Below are 27,881 nucleotides of genomic sequence, written 5' to 3' on the forward strand. Positions count from 1 at the left end.
CGTCATCCACTTGGCAGCATATTGCAAGTGTGCTGTGTAATAATAGTGTCTGATATTAGGAATCGCCAGCCCTCCCCCTCAAGATCCCTCTGCAACACCGGTAGAGGCACCCTACTTCGCCACCCAACCCACATCAAAGAGATCAGCAGACTATCCAGGCAATGGATATAGAGTTCTGGACCAGGTATAGACACCGCGGCAAGAACACTATCTTTGCCACAGCGGCCCTGCCCATTATGGAAAGAGGTAATCTGTTCCAGAATAATATCGAACTTTCCAGGTCGGCAACTACTCACTCAACATTATGCTTATAATGCGCAGCCATAGATTGAGTAAAACATATGCCCAGATACCTGAAACTCAACTTCCCATCTGAGTCCTGCCCTAGGTAAATCAGCATGCGGAACGCCACGGGGAACAGGAGTGATTTTTCCTATTTACTTTGAGACCAGAGACAACCCCAAAAACATCCAACCTCTGCAGCAGCATAGGCACCGAGACATGAGGTTCTCGAAGATAAACCAGTGCATCATCTGCGTACAGAGAAACCACGTTTGGTCCGCTCCACTTGGATACACCTCAGTCCTAGCTCCTCTCAAAGCCAGATCACTAGTGGCTCCACCACCAGAGCAAAAAGGAGAGGCAAAAGTAGGCATCCCTGTCTCATGACCCTACCGATCTCCCAGGAGTCCGATAGCTCTCCCACCACCCGTACTTGTGCAGGGGGGTGTACAGTAACCGCACCCAAGCGCAGAAACCGGGGCCAAACCCCATGCCCTGCAAAACATCTAAGAGATAGCCCCAGTCGACTGTATCAAAGGCTTTCTCTAGATCCAAGGACACTTGCACCAATTCAGTTTCCTCACCTTCAGTCTTGTGCAGAACATGTGTCAAAAGGCGCAAGTTATAGGACATGCTACGACCAGGATAAACCCACAATAATCCTCGTGCACCAAACCCTGAATCACCCCGCGTAGCCGAGGGGCCAAAATCTTACAAAGTATCTTAACATCGCTATAGAACATGGTAAGCGGGCGATACGAGGAGGGGTCACCAGGATCCCCTCCCGGCTTGAGTATCAAGCACACAATGCCTTGACGCATAGTTTCTAGCAACATGCCACGCACTCGGGCTTCCTCAAACACCTCTAGGAGCTTCTCCCTCAGAGACAAGGAAAACGTTTGATACAACTCAACAGGAAAACCATCACCACCCGGGGACTTGGACTTGGTCATTGCAGCAAGTGCCTCACTCACCTCCTCCACAGTAATCGCAGTCTCCAGACCATCCCTACTCTCTAATTCCAAGCGCGGAAGCCACATCTGCTTCAGAAATCCTCCCATACCATCCTCTGGGGGTGCAGCATTAGCCCTCGACACCCCTTGCAAATGCTCATCCAAAATCTGTAAAATGTCAGTGCACTTCCTGAGCATTCGCCTCTAGTATTCCTAATGTGCAAAATGGGAGGAGCCACCACATCCTGCTTCAGAATCCATGCCAAAAGTTTGCCAGATTTATCCCCCTCCCGGTGCAGTCACTGCCTGTATCCTATAAGAGAGACCCAACTCAGGGTATCCCAACAATTTTTAACCTCTTGTATAACCTAAGTTCCTCCCTTTCATCCATTCTCATGTCCGGTAACCGCTGCTGCAAGTCCCCTAATTTCTCCTCCAGATCTGTAAGTTCCTGCTCCATTTGTCTGCGTACGCCGCACCTATACACCCCCCCCCCCATACTACTGCCTTCATAGCCTCCCACTCCAGGCCCAGACAGTGTTGTGTTCCAATTCAAATCCATGTACCCTTTGATGGCCTCAGCCACCCTTTCCAGACACCCCACATCAGTGAGGAAGTCCGCAGGCAAACACCAACTACGCGCTAAACAGGTGGTAGCTGCCTCCCACTGTAATTGCATCAGCACTGGTACATGATCAGATAAGAACCTACCTATTTGTGTAACATCCAGCACCTGCGAGCTATTAAGACCGCCCAGCAGAAACCTATCCAATCGGGTATGTGTAGTATGTGTTCTGGAATGACAAGTGTATTCCCTGCTCTCGGGGTGCAGCTCCCTCCAAATGTCCCAAAACCCTAAATGAGTCATCACTTTCGCAAGAGATTTCACCATCAAAGGCTTAGTCCCCAGCTTCGGTGGGAGGCAATCCAGTTCCCCGTTCAATATACAGTTGTAGTCCCACGCCCAGACAATAGGCCTATCCACACTATCCCCCAAGATCTCTGGTATTTTGGTATAAAAGGAGTGATCATCAGTATTAGGCGCATAAGTGTTGAGGATAATGATAGGTGATCCATCCAACATACCTTCAACCAGACCATATCTACCCTCGACACCAACTTCACTGTCTATGTGGGTGAATGGAACCCCTAGACACACCCCACGCATAAGAGGAGAAGGATGAGAACATTTGATCTGCCATTTCTTGGACAGTTTTTGTGCTTCCTCCTCAGTCATGTGTGTTTCCTGAAGACAAGCAATATGAACCTTATGCCTTTTTAAGAAGGAGTGTACCCTATAGAACTTGGTGCATCTCTTCAACCCCCTGACATTCCACGTCAACATATTAATCAGATGACCCATATTGGCACAGAACTTCCATCCCTCCCATTTGAACGCCACCCCTCGTACCCCAACCCACCATGGGAAGACAAGAAAGGTACACATTTCACATCGCTCCATTATACCTGCACTGTTGCAACAACTTCAAATATTGACAAACTGTGCCAACCCCCTCAAAACCCCAACCCCCACCCCGGATATACAATAAAACAACCATAACAAACCATACTGTAAATCCATGCTACAGATGCTGCCAGGACAACAGCCTAAACCCCAACCATCCAGGTCTAAAGTCCTACCACAGCTGTGGAGTGACCACCTCCTACCCTGGCATCGATCTGCAAATTGCCTGAATACCACCCCAACGTAGCTCACTATTGTCATAAGCCCCAACCCCCCGATGTCCAATATATTCCGACTCTTAGGTGAGGCCCCCTCAGGACCTTATTCATATTCTAGTCCCATCTCTCCTCCAGAGAGGCACTCTCACGTTAACACAGAAGCCCGGCAAGCAAGGGCGCAACAGCCATCCTGGATCATTAAGGACATAGTCAGACCTGTGTGCAGACCCTCAGCTCCCCTCTCCAGCTCCACATTCAAACCCCCAGCCAAACCAGCAGACACCACTGCCATTGTCCCATCCTGTTGTATCTCAAATCTATAAGTAGAGTCTGCAGCCGACCCGCAAGCCCCAGTGTCCTCCAGCTGACCATCATCACGTGAGCTCCATTACGGACCTTCCTCTCCAGAGGCCCAAGGAGAGACCCCTCCAATCCTTTCCGGTATTCCCAGGGCCACCTTATCCCACATTTCCAGCCATCTCCATACCTCCTCCGGGCGTTCGAAGAAATGAGACCTCCCACCTGAAAGCACCTTCAACCGCGCAGGATACAGGAGCATATATCCGATGTTCATGGCACAAAGCTTCGCCTTGACCTCCATCAATCCCTTTTGAGAACCTGCACCTTGTTCGTATAATCAGGATAGATGGATATTTTGCAGTTCTCATATATTGCCCTGTCGGAGTCCCGGGCAACGTGCAACATGCAGTCTTGGTCTTTATAGTTCAGAAGACGGGCAATGAGCTCTTGCCGGCACGCCTGGCCAGGGAGGTGCAACAAGTACCCTATGAGCATGTTCCACTACAAATACCCTGGAGAGCCCGGTCAGCTGCAGTACATCTCTGATCCACTTCCCCACAAAGGTTTCTGCTGGGTACCCCTCCTCATGCTCTGAGAAAACCAGCAGTCTGACATTATTCCACCAGGACCCCTCCTCTGGGTACTCCAGGACCCCAGAATTGGCTTGCGCCATTTGTTTCCAAAGGACTCCCACCTCTGTATGCAGCTCCACAATAGAGCCCTTTGCCACTTTGACCTTATCAGACACCTACCTAAGGTCCACCTGGAGTAGGTTAACTTCCACTGCCACGGTTTCAATCTTACCCTCCAGAGCCACCCTAGAGCCCCGGATGGCCGCAAGAAGCTCCGCATGTGAAGACTCCTTAAGATTCGCCAGTACGCTAAAGTCATCTCCGCTCCCCTCCCATCTGGCCAGATGTTGCGGCAAGGGCACCGGGGTCGTATATATTGCTCCATGGTGTTACCCTGGGACGCATCTGTCCACCTATGCCGCACCATCTCACTCCGTACCCGGATCTGAGATATGACCCAGTCTCAGCTGCTGCAGGGAAACAGCAAGAGTGTCTGGAGCACAAGGTACTGCAAGGACAGGAGCCACTGCTCCTCCCTCTGTAGGGCACCACTGTACACTGCTATTCCACAGTGTGTTCAAGGCAGTGGTAGTAGATACCACCAATAAGAGAGGACCCCTCTCGATGAGTTCAGAGCTAAGAGCCAAAGGGTTCAGAAAGTTAGAAAATCTGGGAACAAGGGCTGACGCGTGCACACCTGCTCCAGTGTGCGCTGACCAACAGCTTCAGCCAGTCAGGCCCCTGCACGGCTCTCCAGAGCCCAGCCGATCCCACCGACGCCCTCTCAGGACACCTCTGCCCGTTTCAAGGCCCCGGAGACCTCCACTGTAAAGCAGGGGCCGCACGGCCAGCAGGCCTACCGAATCAGCAGTGCGGCCCACGCCAACTGATCACTGTCACCACACTAGCCCATGAGGCCCAGCAGCCACCTCACCTCACCTGCAGCCCAGGAGTGGCCCACAGACACGGCCTCAGCACACGTCAGGCCTCAGTATCCCAGAGCCCAGCCGATCCTACCAGCGCCCCCTCAGGAAGCCGCCGTCCACTTCATGGCCCGAAGACCTCCTTTGCAGAAAGGGGACGCGCGACCAGCAGGCCCACCAAGTCGGCAGCACAGCCAAGTCGCCAGCTCACTGCCTCCACGTGAGCCCTCGGGGCCCAGCAGCCACCTCGTGCACAGCTCAGGAGAGACCCACAGACACGGCGTCAGCGCCTGCCTCTGCGACCTCCCAAAAAAGGGGGACTGTGATGCACCGGACATCTCAGTGCACCGTCCCAATGCAGGGGGACGGCACCATTTGCCTCAGGCACCCCAGGATAATTGCAGGATTCCACCGGAAAGCGGTAGCTCACTAGGAGTGTGTCCTACCGGCCATGTTGCTTGTCCACAACCCCCCTACTTTGTTACCGTTTGAGGTGCTGCATAAATACTTTACGAATTGCCTCTGAGTTAAGCCTGACTGCTTTTGTGCCAAGCTTCCAGAGGGTTAAGCACAGGTTAATTTAGTGACTTATGTGGTTCACCCCTACAAGAATTGTGGCCGTTGCTTAAGAAGACAATTCACCCCCCTCAAGAACAATACCATTTCTCTCAGGATCTATTGATTTTGAAAGCTGGCACCATTAAAAGAATATACATTCTCTAGAAAGTAGAGTGTTTGAGACTGCAAGAAAATATTTTCCAGTTTGTTGTTGATGGAACAAATTGCTCAATTTAAAATGCTGCAGAGCAGTGAGATCTATGTGATGTTACGTGATGAAATGACAGCATTCCTTTACAGTTAGTCATTACACATTTTCCAATTTGTCCTCTTCCAGAAATATGCTGAGAACCTGAGTAAATTTGCCTTTTTCAGTTTTCAAATTAGTTGAGACTACTACACTCTTGTGAGAAATTGGGTTGTTGGTGATTGGGGTGTGAGCACTGGTCAAGCAGCAATCACAATCCTTGTCAGGGTGAGGCACAAGCCAATCCTAAATTAGATTGTGCTCAACCCTCTATTAGCTTGGCACCGAGCAGTCAAGCTTAACTTACAGGCAATGTGTAAAGTATTTGTGCAACACTTCAAACAGTAATAAAGTGAAAACACCACGCAAAAGGGTCCTACACCTTGTAAGAAAAATAGAACATCCTTTAATAAATAAAACAAGACCAAACCTACAAAAGCTTAAAAGGGAGACATAACATTTTAAAGATTTTAGTAAAAATAGTGTTAAAAAGCTAAAAGCTCCAACTGTGGATAGCAGGTTGCACCAGACCGGGACAAAGTCACAAGTTCAGGTTAACCGTGATAAAGCATGGACAGCCTGAGGGATCCAGTAAGGCCTGCCGAACAGAGTACCTTAAATGCTGGTTTGCAGAGCATCGTGAGGATCCAAGTTGCAGTTGTGTCACGCAGCAGACGTGATGTGTCAGTTCTGAGATGAAGCGGGACTGCGATGCAAAGTCCTGCGCCATCATTGAGGATTCCATTAATAGGGCTTGTGATGTGAAGTCTGGCATTGAGGATGCAACATGTAGTCAGGGTGATTCGCTGGTTCTGAGGAGCTGCAAGGCTGAGATGCAGATCTTTGTGACAAGTCCAATCCACACAGCAGCAGCAATGCATCCGTTCTGCCTAGGTTTTCACCATGCAACAGAGATGTGTCAGTTCTGCTGGATCCACAGGCTGGCAGAGAAACCTAAGCCCGCTTCCGAGGGGCCAGGACTGTGGTGGGGTGGCACCACTTGTCAGGGTAGACTCACAAATGGCAAAGTCCAGGTCCAAGGTTGTTGGAACCTGTTGTGTATCTGAGCCTTCAGATCAGGAGACCAGCCAACTAGCCCTTGGAGTCACTCTGCGTATAAGAGAAGCAGGTCCAGTCCTTCTCACCCAGGCAAGACAGCAGCAGATAAGCATGTCAGCACAGCTGTATAGCAGTTCTCCAGAGCAGCAGTCCAGCAGAGTGGCAGTTATTTCAGCAGCACAGCAGTTTCTTCCTGGCAGAGTATCCAAGTCCAAAGGTATACTGAAGTGGTGGTGTCTGAGGTCCTGTATATACATACCCATCTGTGCCTCTGAAGCGGCGAGAAGCTTCTAGAGGTAGACCTTTGAAGTGCACAGATACTCTGCCTTCCCCCTGACCTGGCCCTTTGTGTGGAGACAAAACACAGTCTTTCAAGTGCAAGTGCAAGTGCAAGTGGGGCTGGTCAAGCTCCTCCCTCCCATCCTCCCAGTGATGGCCCATCCAGGTACACCTATGGTTCCCATTGTGTGTGGATGTCTAGGAGGAATATACAAAGTCCAACTTTCTCCCATGCTCAATCATGTAACCCTGCAAGCTGCAACCACCAAATGGCTTAGACAGGAAAAGAAGCATTTTCAAAATTGCAATTTAAAATCTGACTTCACCATACATTAGGGTTTTCATTACAATTCCTGAGACACCAGACATGAACTGCTTACCTAGCCCCATTAGGGAATTGCAGGTATAAAAAATAATAAGGTAACTCCAATGTTATCCTATTGGAGAGGTAGGCCTTGCAGTAGTGAGAAACACATTTCAAATTTTTCAATACCAAGACATGTAACACTTAAAAGTACATGTCCTACTTTTTAAATATATAACACTGCCTTCTGGGCTGTCCAGCGCCTTCCCTAATGGTTACATATGTATTAAAAAGGAAGGTTTGGGACTGGCAAAAGGCTTACTTGCCAGGTTGAATTGGCATTTTAAAAACGTGCAAACACACAGGCTGCAATTGAAGGCCTGAGACAGGTTGTAAGTGCTACTTAAGTGTGCAGCACAATCTGTGCTACAGGCCCACTACCAGCATTTAATTTACTAGTCCTGGCCACAGGTAGTGTCAGTTTACTAGGGTCTTACAAGTACACAAGATATGACAATTGGGTATAACCCAATTCTACCATGTTTTAGGGAGAAAGCACAAGCACTTTAACACTTGTTAGCAGTAGTAAAGAGTGCAGAGTTCTAAAAGCCAACAAAAACAGATTCAGAAACTAGGAGGGTGAACACAAACGTTTGGGGATGGCCCTGCAAAAAGGGCCATCTTCGACAATCCTTGAAAATATATGCCTTCCAAATTCAAACAAAATACTCATTTTAATAAAAGGAATTCACCAACAGAAAAATGTAATGCTTTTTAAAAGGAATACTGCAATAGCCACTGAAGTCCAGAGCTAAGAATCATACTTCTTTTTGTTCAGTAACGGAAAACGTATGCTTTGACCTTCTAAAAGCATTTTACAAGACAGACTTTCAAAAGGTTTACGCAGAAAAGCTAAAACATCATAAGTATTTGCCTTTCCACAGTTCAACGTAATACTGCATTGCCATAAAGATATTCCTGTTTCAAACATTTCATAAACGGGATGGATATATCTATTTTGTGGAGTTTTCTGTGTACATTTCTATTGGTGCATTCTCATGCAAACTCGGACAGTCCACTCTAATTCAATAACTTCATGTACACTACTCAAAACCTTATTAAGGGTGTTCAAGTAATCAAGTACTCAAAGAGGCCAATCGTCTGACTATGGTGGCAGTAATAAAAACAGAATGCAGCTGGAATGCCTTTGCCTGGAAACTTGCAACATTTCTTAACACAGTGGCACAGAATTGTGTGCAGAAAATCTGTCCCCTGTTCTTAAGCTCCTGAACTTTGCTACAATGTTTGTACAATTTTGCCATCTTAGCACTATATCCTGTGGAAATAGTTGTAGTGTTCAAAACAGAATCTGTAGTTTTGAAATCCAGTAAAACCTTTACATAAGGACTTGGGAACTTCAAATACTCCTTGTCCACTGTGGTGATATCGAGGGGGATTTTTTTTCAGGTGGACTAAACAAGGACCATGAAACACAAAAGCACTGTTAGTGAAGCTATGCAGATTTTTCAATGCCATGTCCTGCAAAAAATAGAAAATCACAGAAGTGTAGCTGGGGTTAGGGCCCTCCTCACAAAAATAACCGTGAAAGCTAGGTCTGACCACGCAAGAAAACAAGCGCGACAGTTGTTCCACCACTAGAAAACAAGCATTTGCAATGCACTAGGGTCTCGCATTTGTTGGAGTTACAGCTGTTCACAGTTGTAAACTCCCAACTGGATTTTTCTTGCATTAAAAGAAAAAACTGCACGATTGCGCAGCTACAGTTTACACATAATAATACCTATCGGCAAAAGTGCAATTATGAACATAACCGTCAAAAGTGCAATTAACTATGTAACAAGGTCGATAGTATGCGAAGCGCCCGACTTCTGCCCAGTGAGATTGAGCTGCGAACATAGAGAAAAAGTAGTCCACAAACTCAGCGAGCCTCGCATGTTTTCTGTACTTGGTCACTGCGCTCGAGGAGGGCTAACCACCGGAAAAGCCATAACATATGTGTGCCTTCCACTATTCAAAAGAAGTGGATTCTAACAGGCAAGCCAACTTGCCTGTGAAAGACACTGACGTGACGTCGACGGGGCTCCGAGCCCTTTTCTAATACCAAAAGTATCTCGCTAGCGATACGCATGCACGAGCGCATGCGACGCAGGCTCAACCCTAAAAAGCAGGGAAAAGGGAGAAGGCCAGCGTGGTAGCCCGGCAATGAAGCGAAACACAGCTTTGTTTTTTAGTTCAGGCCTACCTTCACCCTAACAATGCACACACCGCCTGCTGCTCTTCCTAAAATAACACGAAGTCACATGGTTTGGCAACAGCAGATCAAAAAGGGGTGTGCTGGTGCAGTGGGGACAGAAATCAAAAATCAAAGTATGGCCAGAGATCGAGAAAGCACTGAGGGGCTCTCATCAGCATACTGTGTCCGTTAGTGAGATTGGTCTAGTTAAATATTCTAGAACAATTAAAGTTGCAAAAAAAAAAAACGACAAAATTGACTCAAGGCAAAGCCTCAATAAAATGGAGGAATCCACGTTTTTCTCTTATCCATTGGCAAGACAGAGGCAACTATGTTTTCCTGATGTAAGTTTATAACAAATGGCATCATGCCAATAAATTTGTCAAAAGCGTTTGATAATCTGGTGACCAAAAGCCTAGAAGCAACAATGTAATGCCTGACAATGAGTGAGTAGAGGAGACGAGGTGTTTGGGGTAAGGACATCATCTCTCCTAAAAAAAAAAAGTACAAATAAATAAAATAAAATAAAAGATCTGTTAGAATTGTCTCTCTTTTAGCAATCAATAGACCAAAAAATTAATCTACGTTCCTGAATAGAAGAAGCACCCAAGTATTTTGTGCATGAAACATTTGAAGAACTAAAGCGTAGATCAGTGCATTCGGGTAGGGCCAGGTCCTCAGGCACTCAGCGATTCGAAGAGCCATTTGGTGATAAAGCCATTAACAGAGTTTTATGCACCATCTGATAATCCTAGTACACTCTCCTAGCTGGACTTCGGCAAAAATGGAAACAGTGCCTAGAGTTGTTAAGCAGGAATTTTCTTATTGTATGTTCATTAGAGGAATTTGCCACAATAGGGACCTGGTCAGCCTTTATAATACTCTGTCTATTCTTCTGCCTAGTCCTCAGCATTACATCCAAGATTTTCCTGTTGTGATAGCCAACTATGGTATCATGACACGAGGAAAGGTGGGTGAGCCATTAAACACGGAGCAAGATCAAGGTTAAGACACTGATTTGTCCCAAAGTGCAAAAGTACAAACTGAGCCATTAAAGTTCTATCATGAGAATGCGCAGCAGATGGCATGTTCATGTATGGAAAGAGGCTATGCATTTATACAGTTTTTTTAAAATGTGTGTTTTAATTTAATATATTAGATCAAATAACTGCATACAATTACACTTACAAAATGTGTTAAGTGCTAAATAAACTTAGAAAAATACATTGGGCCTGATTCTAACCTTGGCGGACGGCGGAGGCCGTCCGCCAAGGTTCCGCCGCCAAATGACCGCACCGCGGTCACAAGACCGCGGCGGCCATTCTAACATTTCCTCTGGGCCGGCGGGCGCTCTCCAAAAGAGCGCCCGCCGGCCCAGAGGAAATGCCCCTGCAACGAGGACGCCGGCTCAGAATTGAGCCGGCGTAGTTGCAGGGGTGCGACGGGTGCAGTTGCACCCGTCGCGTATTTCAGTGTCTGCATGGCAGACACTGAAATACTTTGCGGGGCCCTCTTATGGGGGCCCCTGCAGTGCCCATGCCATGGGCATGGGCACTGCAGGGGCCCCCAGGGGCCCCGCGGCACCCCCTACCGCCATCCTGTTCCTGGCGGGAGACCCGCCAGGAACAGGATGGCGGTAGGGGGTGTCAGAATCCCCATGGCTGCGGAGCGCGCTCCGCAGCCATGGAGGATTCCCCCGAGCAGCGGAAAGTCGGCGGGAGACCGCTGACTTTCCGCTTCTGACCACGGCTGAACCGCCGCGGTCAGAATGCTCGTGGGAGCACCGCCAGCCTGTTGGCGGTGCTCCCGTGGTCGGTGGCCGCCAGGGTCAGAATGACCCCCATTGTCTTAATGATACTGCCGTGAGTGAACCAAGAGACACTGATATTTTTGTTGGACGCTACGAAAATGATAAATAACAGTTGATGGAGCAACATTAACTTTTATTAAATCTCTATGATCTTTTTTTTGTGGGGCACTGCACATTGAACTTAATCGCCTTTTGATACTCCAAAAGCTAGCATTTAAAGGAAATCAGACACAGAGAAAGAAATGCTTAGCCTGGGATCACCGAGTTTTTTTCCTATTGGGGAAGCAGGACTCGTGCTTAGGTTTACCAGGTACACTAAACGCAATGAAGCCACAATAACCATTTATTCCTGTCTCTAGTTTTACAGGGAAGGACAACGATTTACACAGCAAATCTATTTCCAGACCAACCTGCATCTTGTGCACCCCATATGATAAATCCAGACGAGGCTCTGTGATAAAACTTTCGAGAAAACTTGGCAGGCAAAACGGATGTGAATCAACAGCAAATGGTCAAGAGCGCCTAAGAGAATCGCTATGCAGAACTTCAGCATGGAACAAACAATCAAAACACATTGATTCCCATGTAACAGCCTCAAAAGAGGCAATAAAACGATGGGCATGAGAAAGAGGTTATCATTACGCTCGGTTGCGGGATTCAGGATTAATGCGGCAGTTCCGTGACATGCCACAAGGCGGCACTCTACACACATTTCTCACTAGAATGCAATTTCAATAGAAAGAGAAAACATATCTTTCGGATTTGTTTCATAACCGAAGTGGGTGCAGCTGTCCTTCATCTAGCATGACGCTACGTCTTTATGTTTCAGCACAAGCGGTGCCCTGGCTCGGCTGCAGGGAGTCATGCACATGGAACATACCGACGAGAGGGGGCCACGGCAGTCATTTGGCTCGAGCCATGTCACGGCTTTTCTAGCCTCTCCCAGTGGTACCCGAGGGCAAACAGTACTCACAGCACCGTGTTCAGACTCTGCCCTCACGCTGGTATCTTCTAACGGATTAGGTTGGAAGCATCTGAGTAGGTACCTCATAGTGAACATGAGAAAATAGAATCCACGAACCGTCTTCTTAACACAGACAGGTCTTCAACGTTTTGGCAAATTCAGGACTGCAACGTCTAAGAAAATGCAGATGAAGGACTAGTGCATAACAGCAAGATTATGGGGCTCATTTTCAATACCGTCTGTTACCTTCAACTGCCGCATCTTATTTTATAGCATGCAAGTATATATATATATATATTATTTTTTAAGATTCGCCCACTAGGTGGCAGAAGTACACAAAGTATGGGAAACCGCAGATTCTGACTATAGCTTAGTTATTCAAAGACTGAGTTATCAGGCAGTGGAACTGCTAATGGCCATAAAATCAATCAGGAATTTGTAAAGCGCACAACTCACCCGTGATAGTCAAGGCACTGAGGTGGGGGAGGGGAAAGATGCTGCTACTGCTCGAACAGCCAGGTCTTGAGAAGTTTCCTGAAGGTAAGGAGGTCTTTGGGCTGACGCAGGTGGGTGGGAAGACTGTTCCACGTCTGGGCGGCAAGGTGCAAGAATGATCTGTCGGCAGTTGTATATCTGCGGACCCGTGGGACGGTTGCCAGGGCAGCGGAGATGCTGGGTCGGGGTGTAGAAAGGAGAGCAGTTTGTTGAGGTATTCCGGTCCTGTGTTGTGCAGTGCTTTGTGAGCGTGGGAGGAGTTTGGAGATGATTCTCTTGTTGACTGGGAGCCAGTGCAGGTCTCTCAGATGGCCTGTGATGTGGCGCTGGCGGGGGATGTCCAGGATGAGGTATGCAGAGGTGTTCTGGATGCGTTGCCGCCTCTTCTGGAGTTTGGCCGTGGTTCCTGCGTAGAGGACATTGCCATAGTCCAGTTTGCTGCTTACGAGGGCTTGGGTGACTGTTCTTCTGGTTTCGGTGGGGATCCATTTGTAGATCTTTCGGAGCATGCGGAGGGTGTTGAAGCAGGAAAAACTGCATTGCAGCACCATCACATATAATAAAAGTATCCCTGCCTCCTGGAAACAAAGGGCCCGGTTTGCGTTGCGTCTTTACCACGCTGCGCTGCGTGACAATTTCATAAATATGCCACCACAGTTTATGAAATAGAAAGAAAAACCGGTGAACCGTATTTATGGCAAAGGCGCAGTGCAGGGTAGCAAGACACCTTGCTGCGCTGCACTGCATCACTTGGAAAGGGCAGGAATGCGATGTATTTAGGGCATACGCTGCATTTCTGTCCTTTTCGAAGGCACTGGTGCACAATGGACTGCTTGGTGCCACCGCAGGCACCCTTTCACCATGGTGCAAGGGTGCCTATGTTGCATGCAGGATTGTTTTTGTGAAGGAAGGGGCCCCTTCCTGCACAAAAACAATCCTTAGAGGCATATTCCTCTATGTGTGCTACAGCACACATAGAAAGAGGAAGTAACGAGGAGAAAAATATATTTCTCCTCGTTACACCTCTCCTGGGGAAGCGTATCTTTGTGGCTCATTTCTAGGTTCACCAGATTTGGTAAATCTGGGAATGCCTAAAAAACTATGGGGGTGATTCTAACCCTGGCGGTCGGTGATAAAGCGGCGGCCAACCCGCCAACAGTCCAAAAAATTGAATTCTGACCCTGGCGGGAACCGCCAACACAGCCCGCCACATTAACACTCCGACCGCCACGGCGGTACAGACAAACAGCGCGGCGGTCACCGCCAACAGGCAGGCGGCAGACAATGTACCGCCCACAGTATTACAACTCACCAATCCGCCACCTTTTCCGGGGCGGGAGCCCCGCCGATAAAAACACGGCGGAAACAGACTACGGCGGAAACAGACTACGGACGGGAAAACGCTCACCAAAACACACTCCACGAGTACGGAGGACAGCATGGAACCCGAATTAAACATCCTACCTGCTCTCGTCTACCTTCTCATCTACCACGAGTACGAACGCCGGCGCAGACGACAACGGTGAGTACTGCACCTATGACACACGGGAGGGGGGAGGAGGAAAGGTTACGGGCACACACATATGCGACCCCCACCCCCCAAACTATGTACACACCAATGCAGAGCAACAATGCACAGTGACACCACCCAAACCCCCCTGAAAAATGCAAAGACATAATTAAATTGTGAAGAAAAATTTATATAAAAAATAGACTCTGATATGTATCGGTCAACTATGCAAAATATCCATAACAAAATAATACTATACACACTGCCATGGAGAACCGAGGCAATTAGTCCTCTACATCAAAGTTAAATAGAACAGTCCGTGGGCTACAGTGTAGCGACACAAGGGCAAAGCCCACACAGGAGACCCGAGTCCTTTCGAGAGAACACTGCAGGGGCATCTGATGAAAAAACTACAGGCACCTCAGGGGGAAGGGAAGGGGGGGGGCACCACAGCCACATGAGTCCACGACGCCAGATCCACGAAGGGGCCACCATGCCCACTGTGCCATCCTGGGGAGTGCAAAGCCACAGTCTCTCAAGTCTCTACAGTGGGTGGGTTGCCGACTCTGCCATCCTGGGGAGTGCAAAGCCACAGTCTCTCAAGTCTCTACAGTGGGTGGGTTGCCCACTGTGCCATCCTGGGGAGTGCAAAGCCACAGTCTCTCAAGTCAGCGGAGCGGTGCTTGAGACGGCGGGGCCCAGCGGAGCGGTGCTCTTCTGCACGGCGGGCCCTGTTCAGCGGTGCCTATCTTCACGGCGGGCCCTGTTCAGCGGTGCTCTTCTGCACGGCGGGCCCTGTTCAGCGGTGCTCTTCTGCACAGCGGGGCCCTGTTCAGCGGTGCCTATCTTCACGGCGGGGCCCTGTTCAGCGGTGCCTATCTTCACGGCGGGGCCTGTTCAGCGGTGCTCTTCTGCACGGCGGGGCCCTGTTCAGCGGTGCCTATCTTCACGGCGGGGCCCTGTTCAGCGGTGCCTTTCTGCACGGCGGGCCCTGTTCAGCGGTGCTCTTCTGCACGGCGGGCCCTGTTCAGCGGTGCTCTTCTGCACGGCGGGCCCTGTTCAGCGGTGCTCTTCTGCACGGCGGGCCCTGTTCAGCGGTGCTCTTCTGCACGGCGGGGCCCTGTTCAGCAGTGCCTATCTTCTCGGCGGGGCCCTGTTCAGCGGTGCTCTTCTGCACGGCGGGCCCTGTTCAGCGGTGCCTATCTTCACGGCGGGCCCTGTTCAGTGGTGCTCATCTGCACGGCGGGCCCTGTTCAGCGGTGCTCATCTGCACGGCGGGCCCTGTTCAGCGGTGCTCATCTGCACGGCGGGCCCTGTTCAGCGGTGCTCATCTGCACGGCGGGCCCTGTTCAGCGGTGCCTATCTTCCCGGCGGGGCCCTGTTCAGCGGTGCCTATCTTCCCGGCGGGGCCCTGTTCAGCGGTGCTCTTCTGCACGCGGGCCCTGTTCAGCGGTGCTCTTCTGCACGGCGGGCCCTGTTCAGCGGTGCTCTTCTGCACGGCGGGCCCTGTTCAGCGGTGCTCTTCTGCACGGCGGGCCCTGTTCAGCGGTGCTCTTCTGCACGGCGGGCCCTGTTCAGCGGTGCTCTTCTGCACGGCGGGCCCTGTTCAGCGGTGCTCTTCTGCACGGCGGGCCCTGTTCAGCGGTGCTCTTCTGCACGGCGGGCCCTGTTCAGCGGTGCTCTTCTGCACGGCGGGCCCTGTTCAGCGGTGCACATCCAGTAGGTTCAAGGGAGCCAGACCTGGGCTGGACTCCCTGCTCAGTCGCCCTCCGACCGTGATGTTTCTGGACCCTTCGTGACGGAGTCCTGGGCCCTTTGGTGTCCTCCTTTACAGCTGGGATGTGGCATGTGGGGCCCACCTGCTCCGCGCTCCTGCTGGCTGACTTCTCCGCCCTGCTGCCCTTACGCTCCTTAGATGGGGCTCTCGGGCCCTTATCTCCCCTAGATGTTGTGGCTGGTGAAGTGGGCGAACTCTGCTCCTTGGGGGCAGCTGTGTCAGTCCTCGCACGGCGGCCCTTGTGTTTCCTGGTCCTCTTGCCGGGGGGGGGGGGCTGGATGTGTCCTTGCTGCTGATGGAGGTGTCACTGCTGGCAAAGGGTGGACTCCAGAACCCATGCACAACAGTGACACCCGAAGCCGGGCTGGTGGTGGCTGTGGTGCTCTTGGGACTCTTTGCAGATGGAGGGGGTAGGTCATCGGAGGGAAAGATGTCAAGATTAGCCAGGAAAAGTTTTTTAGGGCCAAGGTAAAGGGTAGGAGAAGTGGTGATGGGAGTGGAGGAAGAGGATGTGGTTGTAGGAGAGTCAGGTGTGCTGTCATTGGGTGAAGGTGCTGGTGCTGTAGGCTGTCGTGAGGTGGATGTCTGTTGGGTGGGTGGCTGCCTGCGTTTGTGTGTCTTGGAAGAGGTGGTGACAGACACAGTGGGAGAGGACACAGGGGACGTGTAAATGGCAGTGGGGGTGGTGACTGCACGCGTGCGGACTGTACAGGAGGGTGTGGTGGTGATGGAAGCACTGGCTGATGTTGGTGTGCATGCAGGTGTGAGTGTAGACGTCACAGGGAGGGAGGAGGGAGACGAGGAGGAGGGGGACACAGGGGTGGTAGTGACTGTTGGAATGTCTGCATCTGGGTGTTGCTTGGGTGAGTGTTTGTGGGATCTGTGGTGCTTGTGTCTGGATGAGCTGCCCTTGGGTGTTGAGGTGTATGCAGGCTGGTCAGATGGTGTGGATGGGATAGGCTGAGGAACAGGAGACAGAGACAGGGTGGAGGCAGTCAGAAGAGGGAGGCTGAAAACAGGGACAATGGCTGTCGTCAGTGCTGAGGCCAGAGCAGTGAACGATCGTTGATGGGCAGCCTGACCCGAATGAATGCCCTCCAGGTAGGCATTGCTCCGATGCACCTCCCTTTCTACCCCCTGGATGGCATTCAAAAGGGTAGTCTGCCCAACAATGAGCGTCCTCACAAGGTCAATGAGCTCCGCACTGAGGGCAGCAGGGGTGACAGGGGCTGAGGTGCCTGGGGCGAAGGAGACGCCCACCTTCCTGGGCGAGCGGGCACAGAGCGTAGGCTGAGGGGCTGCAGGGAGGGCGGGGCTGGTGCGCTGGGTGGCGGCTGTACCTGTAGAGGCGGGGGGCACGGATGTTGCCACCACCGCTAGGGAGCACCCATCCGAGGATGTGTCTGTGTCGCTGCTCTCACCACCGGTCCCCGTTGTGGTGCTCCCCTCGCCCTCCAGCTCACTGGTGCCCTCGGTGTCTGTTCCTGGGCCCACCGGGGCCTTGTGGCTTGCAGCTCCCTCGTGCTCCGATGCCAAATCTCCTCCGCCTGATGATGCTAATGCACACATGCACAAGAAGATGAAGAAGAAGGGTGGGGGGAGAAAAAGAAGACCTGGTTGAGTGCATGCAATGTCAACACCGTTGGCGGAGAGGACAGACACAGGAGCCGCATGCACTAAGCCGCGCATTCGGGGTACACTACTCAGTACTTCTGACTAGGACAACAAGTCAAGAGACGACAAACGCGCACATGTGTGAGGCTGGACCATCAATAGCTGTACTTGTCACCCTACAGAGGTGGGGGCCGGGAGCACAGGGCCATGCCTAAGTGAGAGGACTACACTACAGAAAGCGCCCTGGCCTAATGTCACCCACAACCCTCCTCCCCCACCCAGACGCCTCCACTGCGCAGAAAGATAGCAGAATGTGCTGATACTCACCCCCTTGTGTCTGCTGTGATGCTCTCAAGCGCCCATCCAAATCAGGGTAGGCCACCGCCAGGATCCGGGACATCAGGGGGGTCAGGGTACGACTGGCACCCCTCCTAGGTTGGGAGGCCATCCCCAGCAGTGACTCGGCGGTCTTCCTGGTTCCGCGGCGGATGTCCTCCCACCTCTTGCGGCAGTGGGTGCCCCTTCTGACGTGGACCCCCAGGGCCCGGACTTCCTTGGCGATGGCACGCCAAATCTCGACTTTCTGATGGGCGCTGACCTATGTGACATGTACAGGGTGGGAAGGAAACATTAATCAACTTACTGCATGTTAGATGTGATTGGCCCCCCCTCCCCAACCTTGCAATATAGCACATGCTCTCATCTGTCGTGCGTTGCACTCCTCATTCGCCCCCCACCCCACCAACTTACATCCACCCCACTCCACACAGGCATCGCCCATTCCATGTGCACCCGGTGTACTCACCTGTTGGTCTGGAGGACCGTAGAGTAACGCATACTGGGGGAGGACTCCATCCACGAGCTTCTCCAACTCTTCAGACGTGAAGGCAGGGGCCCTTTCACCAGTCGCAGCAGCGATTGTCTCTTCCAGACCGAGTTCACAGCAGCACTTGCAGTATAGGTCCTCTCCTGTGGATGATCAGGTCTCGAGTGATTAAGCAGATATAAAATGGCGGTCACGCCCGCGGCGGTGCGTACCGCGACCGCCGGCGCATATCGTCATTGGCTCCTGAAACCCATAGGCTTCAATGTTATCCAATGCGGCTCCGTATAGCGGTCTTCGACCGCCTACCGCCACGGTGTGCTCCGCCAGCGCAGTGACCTCACATCCCATTGTCCCACTTCACAGGTCAGGCAGCCGCCATTTCAAGGGCCCACATGGCATAATTTCTACTGCGACACACAGGCCTAGGCCTTGCATTGCCACACATACACGCCTTTCAATACATAGATAACCGTGTGCTATGCAAGCTGTGGTGAACGTACCAGTGATTAGCTTGACTCTGTGCTCCATGTTGTCATTCCTAGGCACCGTCCGCTGGGACTTGCGAGGAGAAGGATGAATCCTCGCGTGTACCGACCGCTGGTGGACCTGTCGACAATGGAAGAACGCCACATCATACTACGATACCGACTTGACCGTGCCACTATCCATGATCTGTGTGCCCAGCTGGAGCCAGCCCTGATGTCCCTCATCCGCCAACCCACAGGAATTCCCCCTCTGGTGCAGGTGCTGTCAGTCCTCCATTTTCTTGCAAGTGGCTCATTCCAGACAACAGTGGCCATGTCATCTGGAATGTCTCAGCCAATGTTTTCAAAAGTTTTGTCTAGAGTGTTGTCTGCCCTGACGAAACACATGCGGAGTTACATTATATTCCCTGAGGAGGTTGATTTGCCCACTGTGAAGGGTGATTTTTATGCCCTTGGACATATTCCCAACATAATTGGTGCCATTGATGGGACCCATGTAGCCTTAGTCCCCCCAAAAGACGATGAGCAGGTGTACAGAAACAGGAAAAGTTACCATTCTATGAACGTCCAGGTGGTCTGTTTGGCTGACCAGTACATCTCCCATGTGAATGCCATGTTCCCTGGTTCAGTGCATGACGCGTATGTGATGCGTAATAGCAGCATCCCTTATGTGATGGAACAGCTACAGAGACAACGTGTGTGGCTAATAGGTGACTCTGGTTACCCCAACCTGCCTTGGCTATTGACCCCAGTGAGGAATCCCCGGACCAGGGCTGAGGAACGGTACAATGAGGCCCATGGGCGAACTAGGAGGATCATAGAAAGGACCTTTGGCCTCCTGAAGGCCAGGTTTAGGTGCCTGCATATGACAGGGGGATCCCTGATGTACTCATCAAAGAAGGTGTGCCAGATCATCGTGGCCTGCTGTATGCTTCACAATCTGGCATTGCGACGTCAGGTGCCTTTCCTGCAGGAGGATGGTCCAGATGGTGGTGTTGAAGCAGCTGTGGAGCCTGTGGAGAGTGAAGAGGAGGAAGACTCAGAGGACGACACAGACAACAGGGACAGAGTTATCCAACAGTATTTTCAGTAGCACACAGGTAAGAATCACACACGCCATTTTAATTTTCCTGAAAGCCTCCAGCTTCTCAACTTTGTCCATGACCCCCCAGTTCTTTAAAACTGATGTTTGATTTTCCCTTCCCTTTTCAGTGCTGTATGACCCACTGCGTGACTTCTGCTTGGTTAGCCCATGGACTAATGCTTATTGATCTCGGTATGTGTTCAGCACAAAGTTAACAGAACATAATTGATCGGTAATGTGTTATACATTTGTAAATAATACAGCCTGACTCCAGCATGATTTCAGTGCATTGAGTGATTTATTTTTGGTGCTAGATAATGGTACATGATATTAACACGGTGATGGGTGAGGGTGGAGTAATGTCCATGGCAGAGTCCAGTTCTCAGTCTCACAGGTGCATTGTCCATATGCCTGTGGAAGGATGGAGCAGGGGCAGTTCAAGGTTGGACAGGGTGGCAATGTGGGACAGTGGGATGACTTCAGGGGGTATCTCATGCTGGCGGGGGTCTTGACATCCTACTCTGTCTTTTTTTTTGGATCTCAGGCTCCTCTTGCGGGGTGGTTGTTCTTCAGCAGGAGGTGGGGTTCTGGTGGCCTGTCGTTGTGGTGGGGCCTCCTGTCCACTAGCGCCGGCGGAGGTGGTAGGCTGTTCCTGGTCCGGGCTAGTGACAGGGGCCCTGTGTGGTGCCACATGGTCCCGCAACGTGTCTTCTATCCGGTTGAGGGCCTGGACTATGCTCCCCATAGCGGTAGAGATGTTGGTGAGATGATTGGTGAACCCCATGTAGCGTTCCTCCTGCTGTGCCTGGATCTCCTGGAACCTGGCCAGTACCGTCGCCATCGTCTCTTGGGAGTGGTGTTAGGCTGCCATGATGGTGGTGAGGGCCTCTTGGAGAGTCGGTTCCCTGGGCCTCTCCTCCCCCCCCTGTCGCACAGCAGCCCTCCGAGTTGCCCTGTTTCCCCCGGCCTCTGTCCCCTGGACGGTGTGCCCACTACCACTGCCCCCAGGTCCCTGTTGTTGTTGGGGTGGTGGGTTAGCCTGGGTGCCCTGTAGTGGCAGACACACCGCTGATTGACCTGTCCTAGAGACAGAGGCATGGGCCCGCTGGGTGGGAGCTATGCTGTTGTTCCCAGAGGGGGTTGGGTCTGCTGTGGCCTGTGTGTGGGGAACCGACTGTCCAGAGGTCCCCGATGGTCCGGGCTGGTCATCAGGTTCCAGGTCGACAGAGCTGCTGTCATCACTGGGGGCCTCTTCCGGGGGGGGGGGGATGGACATTTCTGGACCCTCCTGGCCGGTGTGTTGGCGTTCGGGTCCTGCATGGGGTAAGAGAGTATGGTTATTGTTTCTGTGTGTGCTATTGTGTGCGATTTATGGGTGCCCTTGTCCCCCAGTGCTGTCATTCCCTTGGGGGAGGTGTTGTGGGGGTGTTTGGGGGGGGAGTATGTGCAGTGGTCATGCTTAGGTGATGGGTGGCCATAGTTTGTGGTGGCATGCAGGGGTTGGTGTTGGGTGGGTTGTGCTGGAGAGACATTCTCAGGGAGGATGTGTGATGGGGGGTTGGGGGTGAGGGTGGTGGTGGGGGTTAGCATGCTGGGGGGGGGGTGAACTAGTTGAGATTGTACTTACCAGAGTCCATTCCTCCGTGTACTCCAGCGAGGCCATCAGGATGCAGGATGTTTAGTACCTCTTGCTCCCATGCTGTGAATTCGGGTGGAGTGGGTGGGGGTCCCCCGCTAGTCTTCTGCACTGCGATGTTGTGTCGCGAGACCATCGAGCGCACCTTTCCCCGTAAGTCGTTCCAGCGTTTGCGGATGTCGTCTCGATTTCTGGGATGCTGTCCCACCGCGTTTACCCTGTCCACGATCCGCTGCCATAGCTCCGCCTTCCTGGCTATAGTGGTGTGCTGCACCTGTGAGCCGAAGAGCTGGGGTTCAACTCTTATGATTTCCTCCACCATGACCCGGAGTTCTTGGTCCAAAAAGCGTAGGTGCCTTTGGGGTGCCATGGGGTGGTGTGGATGAGGTGTGGGGTGGTGTATATGGTGAAGAGTGTGTTGGTGTGTGGTGCTTTGTGCTTCTATGTGGTGTGTGTGATGGTGTAGTGTGCCTCTGTGTGATGTAGCTCTCTATTCTGTGATGTGTCTCTCTCTCCTTCGTCTCTGATCTTCGGTCGTAGGGGTTTGTGGGTGATGTGGGTGTGTGTTTTATAGTTGATTGGATGTGTGGGAGTGTTGTTTGTATGTGTGTCAGGTGTGTGTATTTCAAATTGTCCAATGTGGCTGTGTTTTGGAGCTGTGTGTGTATTTTGAGCGCGGCGGTGTGTACCGCCAATGGAATACCGCGGTTGAAAGACCGCCGCGTGGATTCGTGGGTCAGAATGGCATGGGCGTGTTTGTGTTGGCGTGGCGGTGGAGGTTTGGTCATCTCCAGTTTTCCACTGCCCGCTGATGAGGCGGCCTTCCTTGGATGTCGGGTTTTTGGCGGATTCACAGTTGGTCAGAATGACCGTGGCGGTTTACCGCGGCCGCGGCGGTAGTATGGCGGAGTTCTGACCGGCGGTAAGGGCCTTTTACCGCCGAGGTCAGAATGACCCCCTATATGACTTACATTTTGACACCCATGGGACGCCTCCCTTGCATAGAGTAATGCAACACAGCAATTTGCGCTGCATTGCTGTTGCAAAGTCATATTTTTGCCCTGTTCATACCCATGTTTTGTTGCTGACTGATGCTGATGGTAAATGACTGACTGTGCCCTGGGCTCTGTTATCCAGACCCAGGCGAGTGCTATGTTAAAAAACACTCATGTAGTACACTATGTATTAGGGTACCCTTCCAGTTGGCCTGACAGACCCTGTAAGCCTCTAGTATATTATAGGGAAAGGGGGTACAATCTGCCTATTAGCCCATGCTATATAATAGGGCATGGAGATTAGATGCCCACAGAAGGTCTACACTTGCATGTGTGCACTGCTGTTTTCTTTCTGTCCTTCTAAATGCAGGCCTGCTTTGCAGCCTGTCTTTAAAAGTTAACTTAATACAATTTGCATGACAGCCCCTATGAGTCCCTAGTAATTAGCATGGCAAGGGGGCACCAACTACATACAAGACCCTAGTTTATAAGAGGGCATGGGAGTAGGGGCCCAGCAGAATTACTGCCCTTTGCATGTGGGCACAGCTGGAGGTTTTCTGTTTTTACATGCAGCCTCACTCTGTAGACTGCATTTAAATGGAAATGATGTCCTAATTTGACTTTGGTGTTATAGGCACTTTAAATGTAATGATCTTCTATATTTTCACATTAGATACCCACATGGTCCCCTCTAGGTGTACCGGGGGAGGGAGGATCATGTAACTATAAGTAGGGGACATATACAATGTTTTATAAACCCTGGTGAGGGAAAAACTGATCATTTCATGTTTCCCCCATTGTAGATACTGGCCTTAAAAGGCTATCATAGCAATATTGTATTTTATTTTCATTATTGTAAGGAAAAGCATAGAAAAGTCATTCAAGGACTTAAGATTTGTTTTGATAATCCCAGCAATTTCACATTTGTGAATTTATCACAATTTGTACAGAAAATAAGTTATAAGGCTTTTCTTTCAGTAAACCAAAATTTGTCCTTCTGAAGGTCCCCTTTGATTGGTCAGTGATAACAGGATTAGCAGAGCTGCCTGGTTAAGTGATAAGTGGCTGTCCAGGGGAGAGTCTATCTGGTGAAGGGCAGCTCTGGGGCTACATAGGAATGCTGGAGCAGGGGGAGGGGTAATAAAATATACAGCCTCAAAGGACAGCAGGGCAGGAGGGAATACCAGATTGCCTAACCCCCACCTTCTGGACCCCTGAGCCAGGTTTAAAGAAGGAATTTGCAGATGTTAGGAGAGCTATGGAAATGAGCCACATTGAGAGATGGTTCAGTCAACTCTTACTGCTCTGCTGAAATTTTAGCCATCATGGTTTTTAGAAGAATGGTGCTTTTTGTGACAGGAATATGCCACACTTTGGAGGAAGTGGTCATGCATCTGGGTGTCACTCTGCATTCTATTGGTCAGGATGCCCCTTTCCAGATGCCTAGGAGCTGGGAATAAATATGTGAGAGGTGCATAGCCTCTCAGACCTGCTGCCTGAAACTACAAAAGGAAGGAGGACTGCCCTGTTGGAATGTGGAACTGTACCCTTGGCCTGCACTTCTGAGTGAACTATGCCTACTGCACAATCTGGTAGTGCATCCCTGGGAATGGTGCCCTGCTTCAAGAGAAACTCAGGAGTGGACTCCCTGCAGCTACCGGTTAACAGAGCTTCACCTGTATCATCCCCAGCCAGAGTCCCTAGCCTGGAGTGCATCCAGTGGACTTTTACAGATTTGGCCAGGTGCATTGTGGAATCATTGTACAAGATTCCAGACCCTTGGATTTGTGTTTTGGACCCTTTGCACCTTCAAGAAGGGCTTCAGGCAACAACTCCTGAAGTTTGCAGAAGTTTGAAGATTGTTGGTAAAGTTGGCACTTTGTGTTTCTGGGAGGTGCTTATTCTTTAAAAAATAATAACTCTGGTTGCAAGGACCATCCTGGAGATTCCAGACCATTGGATTTGTATTTGGGCCCTTTGTACCTGCAAGGAAGACTTGAGGAAACACCTCCTGAAGTCTAGAGAAATTTGGTAAAGTTGGCGCTTAGGCCCTCATTCTGATTCTGGCGGGCGGCGGAGGCCGCCCGCCAGAATTCAGCCCTCCATAATACCGCTCCGCGGTCAAAAGACCGCGGAGGGTATTATGAGTTTTTCCCTGGGCTGGCGGGCGGTCTCCAAAAGACCGCCCGCCAGCCCAGGGAAAAACTCCCTTCCCACGAGGACGCCGGCTCGTAATCGAGCCGGCGGAGTGGGAAGGTGCGACGGGTGCTACTGCACCCGTCGCGTATTTCACTGTCTGCTATGCAGACAGTGAAATACTAGCGGGGCCCTCTTACGGGGGCCCCTGCAGTGCCCATGCCATTGGCCGCCATGAACAGGATGGCGGTAAGGATTGTCAGAATCCCCTCGGCGGCGCAGCAGTGGAAAACCGGCGGGAGACCGCCGGTTTTCCCTTTCTGACCGCGGCCAAAGCGCCGCGGTCAGAATGCCCAAGGGAGCACCGCCGGCCTGTCGGCGGTGCTCCCGCCCCCGTTGGCCCTGGCGGTTCTCTACCGCCAGGGTCATAATGAGGCCCTTAGTGTTCTTAAGCACCAGAAAGTGTTTATTCTTTAAAAAAAAAAATATCTCTCTGGTTCCCTACATTCGATTTTTGTTGTTTCAATGTCTATTTACTCATAAAAATATGACCTATTTTTTATTAAGCGGTGTAGGATTTTCATTGTGTTCCACATATTTGCTGTATTGGTGTTTTTGAATGCTTTACACTCTTTTCTCATAAGTTAGGCCTGCCTGCTCAGTTACAGCAACCAAGGGTTGTGCAGGGGGCTATTTTACTGGGACCTTTAATGAACCTATATTTGATTAGTGGCCTTATTACAAGTGGTAGGCTCATACTTACCACTACTAATAATCCACTTTCCAACAGTTGCATTACTCCAGATTTTTAAAGCCATTCACAGTCACTCAAAGTGGCATTATGTGGCTTAAAATCCTACTTAGAGGTTTGCTTTACGCATGTATCACGATGCATGGTGCAATAATGAAGCAAAGATCTCATAAATATGTCTTGGTGTGTGCATCCACTCTCAGAAGATGCGCATTCTGTGAAACGTGTGTTAACTTACTGATTGTTTGCTAGAAAACAGTTGGTTAATTAAATTATCTTTAAACAAAGTAGTTTGCTGGCTTCAAAATGTGTAAGGTAAAAAAGTATATTTCATCGAAGGATCATCCAAGGACTAAAGAGTCAACCCAAAAAGTCTTGTGAGCATACAGAAAATAAAGTTAGATGAAGAAAGACCAATTATTCATTTCAGCTGCCATTTTACAACTAGCCCATGCCTGTTTTTCAAAAATGTTTCATGGTCAACACTTTTATTTTATCTCTAAAGCACAGAACGTAAATCGCAGACACCTAAGCGCCCAGTTCCTATGCATCACAATACATTCTTTAAAAAAAAATAACGTAAAAGGAACAAGCATAAACCTTCAAAATACAAAGAACGTAAAACATATTTCAGTATACTTTGGCAAACAAAGTTTTACCCATATTACTAAATCATCACCGACTACAAAAGTATCGTAGACAGCAATGAAAGAAAACGATTAAATCCGTAAGTTTCCCAGATGATAGGAGTAAAAGTAACTTTACAGAAAAAGCAACCAAACTAACCTCTGAAAAGATCAACTTCAGTAGTGACAGCAGCTAGAGTAGCAGAAGTGCCAGTGGGCGCAGATGTCTCACTGGAGGTGGCACTTGAGACTGGCTCTGGTACAAACGGATCAGAGAGCTGGGCCTCAGAAAGAACAGTAGCAGAAGGTTCAAAAAGGGTGTCTGTGTGCAACCAGAGATGGAGACCAGAGGGTATTGAGAGAGGGTCGAGTGAAAACACTAGGCTTGAACTATAAACTTAAGATGCAACGTAAATGGACAAACAACAAAATCACTACACATACAAAAAAATGAACAGTGACAACTTAAAACATCACTCACCTTCCCCCAAAAGATCTGCAGTAGTGTGCATTAGGTAAGCAATGTAAATAAACAAAAGTTAAATAACCTTCTATTCTTCGTATTAGATTTTATTTACAGAAGTAGGAAAGTTGTTCAATAAACAATTTGAAAAATCGGCTTTAATCAGGTGTTCACAATTTTATATCAACTGTAGTCCCACGAAAGACTAATTTTTGGACAGTGTGCAGTGTATCACCACCAGGTTGGACATCAAACAACAGAAGTTTCTTTGATTTCAATAAAGAAGAAAATTATATATTTACACGTTCTTATATATATAAAAATAAAATCTAGCATTGTGGACAAATTATTTTTTAGGCCTTCGTATTCCAGGTTCCTGGGTGGGTGGTGATTTTAAACTCTAAACACTGAATAGCAACTGAAGGAGTGAGCCTCTGCAATTTAACAAGGTAATCCGTTGAGACGGGGCAATTCAAGCCTCACTTCCAAATCTGAACTGCACTGCGGTATATCCTGGGCAGAGTACAGCAAATACTGCTTCTAGATGTGGATGATAACACAAGATAGTGTTGGTCTTATTAATGAGCAGTCACGCAACATTCCAACTGGAGGCATGTTTTGTGATTGACTAGAAATCGCAGGTCTGCCACTATCTGAAAAAAAGTGTTTTAAATAAAGCAATTATGGGGGGCATGGCCAGAGGTCACGCAAGATGGCCGCTGCTCTTTAGAGCTCTGTGAGGCTTCAGCACTTCCAGGAAGGAAGGAAGATGTTTTCACATCAAAATGATTAATTTCTTCAGCATTTTATTTGCACTGGAGCTCTGCCGCTGCATAAATATGCCTTTATCTTACAGAGACATCGAGTTTTGAAGTCATTTCAGAGACTTCATGTGAGTGCCTGAGGTAATTATTTATCTGCATCATTTCCCTTAAAACTATTCACCAATTGTTTGACTATGTGCAGTAAAGTGCTTTGCTCTTGTGGTAATCTGTCAAGCCTGTTATAAGAGAATAATTTAGGATTTTCTATTTAAATATTTTTCATTATATTTTGCTCTGTTGTTGGAAACTTCTTGCAGCAGCTTCTCATCGTAATATAATTTCTTCATCACCTCACATTGCTGGCTTCCTATTACCAAATTGCTGCTGGCTTTTATGGGGAGACCACATAATTCTCAGAGCAGCTAGTCATCCTCTTACTCCAGGTCTAATAATCCTCTTCGAGTGGTGTGTACACATATAACTAAATCTTCTCTACCATCAGCTTTAACAATGGATAGTGCTACAGACTTT

General features: G+C 49.9%; 1 pseudogene; it reads right to left on the bottom strand.

Moving 5' to 3' along the window:
* LOC138297398 (clathrin coat assembly protein AP180-like) overlaps positions 1-26,635 on the bottom strand; it is a 273,071-nt pseudogene extending 246,436 nt beyond the window's left edge.
* Between the last annotated feature and the right edge of the window lie 1,246 nt (positions 26,636-27,881).

Source organism: Pleurodeles waltl, chromosome 1_1 (genome assembly GCF_031143425.1).
Source record: "Pleurodeles waltl isolate 20211129_DDA chromosome 1_1, aPleWal1.hap1.20221129, whole genome shotgun sequence".
Lineage (NCBI taxonomy): Eukaryota > Metazoa > Chordata > Amphibia > Caudata > Salamandridae > Pleurodeles > Pleurodeles waltl.